Source organism: Lactuca virosa, chromosome 4 (genome assembly GCF_052849685.1).
Source record: "Lactuca virosa cultivar CGN04683 chromosome 4, Lactuca_virosa_CGN04683_v6, whole genome shotgun sequence".
In the NCBI taxonomy this organism is placed as follows: domain Eukaryota; kingdom Viridiplantae; phylum Streptophyta; class Magnoliopsida; order Asterales; family Asteraceae; genus Lactuca; species Lactuca virosa.
The window spans coordinates 420985331-420989336 of NC_136429.1; the positions used below are offsets into that span (position 1 = coordinate 420985331).

Here is a 4006-nt window from a genome sequence, read left to right on the forward strand (position 1 = left end):
TGTAAGGAAACAGAAGAAATCAAGATGAGAGCTTGAGAGAACCTTGCTCGTCGTGTATGGGCGGCGGTTGTAGAAAGTGTTGGAAGTGTTTTAGAATTAGGGTAAAAACCCCTTTTACAGAATGTGAAAAAAAATAATTATTATTTTTTCGGGTAAATACGTGGACTCGCTGAGTAGTATCGCGATTCCGAGTTTTATCGGGATTTCTTAAATGGACTCGCCGAGTAGGTTTAGGGACTCGACGAGTCTTTCATTTTGTTCGATAAGCATTTGAGTTTTTAAAATTGTATGCCACCAACCCCACACTTGAGCATTGCTTGCCCTCAAGCAATCATCATAACCACAGAAGAAGATTGATAAAAGCAGATCCTAAGAAAAACTAAAATAAAAATGAAAAATAAAGGAAAAAGAAAGCAAACTCTAAACTCGGGTTGCCTCCCGGAAGCGCTTCTTTTTAAGGAGTCATTAGCTGGACTCCATCCCGCTTTACGTTTCCGCTGCTTCCTCCATTGGGATCTCCTTCTTTAATTTTTGTACTTTATATTTTGTCTTGTACAAATAGATTTTTCTCTTGTATGCCCTCTTCAATTCTTCCATTCTCGTTCTTGCAGTGATTTCTTCAGCTTTACGCTTTTTCCCTTTATCGTGCTTATTTTTCTCCACTCCTTCCGTTTCACACTCCATCGTTTCCCTTCCTTTCTTATCTTTCTTGATTGCCTTTTTGGTCGTTATAGAATACGGTGTTTTGAAAGTGAAAACTTCACACATAGTAGAGACAATGGCACGAGGCTTGGTTCTTTTGCTTTTGATTGACATCTCTTCTTGATCTAGCATATGTGATTCAATAGTAGAGGTATGATTATCACCATTCAAAGTTTTAGGATCCCCTTTTTCTTCCAAACTCCCCCTATCCTCCTCTTGGACAGCCGCATCATTCTCCACAATTGTTTCGAGAAAAGCCAAGTGTGCATCTTCAAAGTTGATAAGATCTTGAACAGCCTTGTTTTCCTTAAGAGGATTCTTCAAGTTATCATGCAAAACGTGCACATCCGATTCACAAAAGTTACTAATGGCTTGCAGACTAAGATTTCCATCAGATTGAGATTTCTCGTATGTACTCGTCGAGTCAGCGGTTACGACTCGACGAGTCAGAGAGTCTTCAAATCTTTTGAGGCTTTCATTGTAGTCAGCTTCCTTGATCATCCTTTCTATCTCCTCCAGATCTCCCTTGGCATCATAATTCTCTTCCAAGGATAATAAGAATTGGTTTGGATTGACCTCTTGCAAGTAAGCAAGCTCTCTCTCCAACACCTCATCATCTAAAATTATTGAGGAAACCTTATCTTCTTTTGACTCTTTATGCTTTTCCTTTTTCTCAGCTTCAAAAATTACCGAATCATCTCCCACCCTTAATGTTAGCGTAGATTCTCACATATCTACCAAGGCACAAGCGGTATTCAAGAATGGTCGCCCAAGGATGATTGGTACTTTAAAGTCCTCCTCTATGTCTAATATTATGAAGTCAACCGGAAATACTAACTTATCAATCTTGATAAGGAGATCTTCACATACTCCCATCGGATGTATTATCGTTTTGTCGGCTAAATGAATCTTCATTTGAATAGGCTTTGGGACCGGAAGGTTTAACTTTTGGAAGAAGGAATATGGCATAATATTAATACTTGCACCCGAATCCGTCAATGCTCGTGCGGTCATTATGTTCCCAAATTGACAAGGTACGGTGATGCTTCCCGGATCGCCCCTCTTTTCTGGCAGTTCACTCAGCACTATTTCAGTAACTTCTTCTATATTTCTTCTAGTGGTAAAGAGGTTTTTAAGTAAACTATCATATTTCGGTATTTGTCATATCGTTTCAACAAACAAAATATTTACTTGGAGTGCCTTTATGTGCTCCATAAACCTCCTATATTCTTGAATCTGCTCATCAGGTATGGCTCGGCTCGGAAATGGCAAAGAGGGTCGGTAAGGCTTCGAAAGAGAGCAGTTTTTGGTATCAGGTTGTCGACTCGTCGAGTCCATGTTGGCAACTGGACGAGTCGAGTCGGGTTTACTCGAATTCCAGCTAATTACTTCTTCTGTTCGCACCTTGTTGGGATTCTTCTGGATAGAGGTCAGAGGAGTGTAAATTGGCTCAGAATCTGTTGTTATTGCATTCACATGCTCCATTCTTGGATTTTGCTCGGTATTTCTAGGAAGTTCACCGGGTGCTCTTTGGTTGATTTGTTGTGCAATCTGACCTAGCTGTTTTTCGATGTTATGAATAGATGCTTGCTGATTCCTAAGCATATTTTGCTGATCCTTCATCATATCTTGATGTTCTCTAAGCATATTTCGTTGCTCTTTCATTTCAGCATCTGTATCATTATGCCTCTTCTCAGACGCAGCTACAAATCTTGTGAACATATCTTCCCAATCAGCTTTCTTCTCCAGCACCGGTTCCTCTTTTTGATAATAGCCCCTTTCTTTTTGCTTAAATTTCTCCTCCTTTGCCTTTTTGTACTCATCATAAGGAAGCCAATACTTCTTGGGTTTTCGCCAATTGTCATCATATCTATCACCACTTGAATAGCACACTTGCACCCTCCGGTTCCCGTTCTCGTCAAGATCACAATCTTTAGTGAGATGAGGCCCTCTACAATTCTCACAACCGACCCTAATGGCATGGATGGATTGGTCCATCTTAGTTATTCTTCGATCCAAACTCTCTAGTTTAGCCATCATTGCTGCCATGCTATCATTAACTGAGTTCACCGCCCCCCGACTCAGTTCATTTCTTGGGTTATGATATTCTCTAGAGTGCTTAGAGAATTCTTCAATTAGTTCTTTGATTCCCGGGGGTGGCTTCTTTGTGAGAGGTCCTTGCGAATCAAGGAGTTTCCTTGTGGTCACATTCACTCCATCATATAAAATGGAGACTTCTTGTTGGCTATTAATATCATGATGTGGACAATTCCTTAGTAGTCCCTTGTATCTCTCCCAAGCCTCATAAAGGGATTCTCCAGCTTGTTGTTCAAAATTAGCTATGGCTTTCTTCAACTTGGCTATTTTTTAGGGAGGGCAAAATTGATCAATAAATTCTTCTTTCATCTTAGCCCATGTGGTGATGGATCCGGGAGGGAGTGATTTCAACCAATCCTTTGCAGCTCCTTTGAATGTTACGGGAAGCATGCGAAGCAAAACGGTTTCGCGAGGTACATTTGGAACGTTGAAGTAGTCGGCTACATCGTTGACTTCGTCCAAGTGCTTGTAAGCGTCTTCGTGATCTTTCCCGTAAAAGGGGATTTCCTTAAGTTGAGTAAGTATGTGGCCCTTTAGCTCGAAAGTGGCAGTCGCGGGAATGATGGGTTGCACTAGTCCCGGTCCGGTATCTTCACGTATCCTCTTCTTCCATTCGCCCATGGGAACTTCATCGATGTTAGCCATGGGGTTAGCTAATTCGCCTCCAAAATCGCTTCCTTCTTCGGATTCGGTTTCTTCCCTTTCGGTTTCGTACTCGGTGTCCTCCTTCTTCGGGTCTTCGTCCGCCACTGAAGAGAAGCTGGATTCTCCTACTTTTTTGCCCTTTTTCTTACTAAAAACAGCTTTTAGATTCTTCAACGGTGAATTCTTCGATGTTGCGGTTTCTCCTACGTTCTTGCCTTTGTTTTTCCTCAAGGTTGCTTCCGGGTCTTCAAGCAGTGGAATCAAAGGTGTACCTCCTCCCCTGGTCATAAACGAACTGTAAACAAAACAGAAAACACGAGTAAAAAGAACAAAAATAAAATAAAAACGAAATTGAGTTTCAGCGATGGACTCGTCGAGTAGCTTCGATTGCACTCGGCGAGTTCAAGGCTAAAACTAAAAAAATCAAACAAAAATTCTAACAAATCAGATAAAATTAAAACTAAACCTAATACCTAGACTACTAAAGCAGTAACTTTGTGCAAGATTAATCTCACACAAAGGGTCGATAATACTAGAAATTAGAATTAATTTTTGAACCGTT

General features: G+C 40.8%; 1 non-coding gene across 1 annotated transcript; it reads left to right on the forward strand.

Moving 5' to 3' along the window:
* Positions 1–2953: 2953 nt before the first annotated feature.
* On the forward strand, positions 2954–3060 carry LOC145110148 (small nucleolar RNA R71). Its single transcript, XR_013709527.1, has one exon. It is a non-coding gene; the product is annotated as a small nucleolar RNA R71 (small nucleolar RNA).
* Positions 3061–4006: the final 946 nt, after the last annotated feature.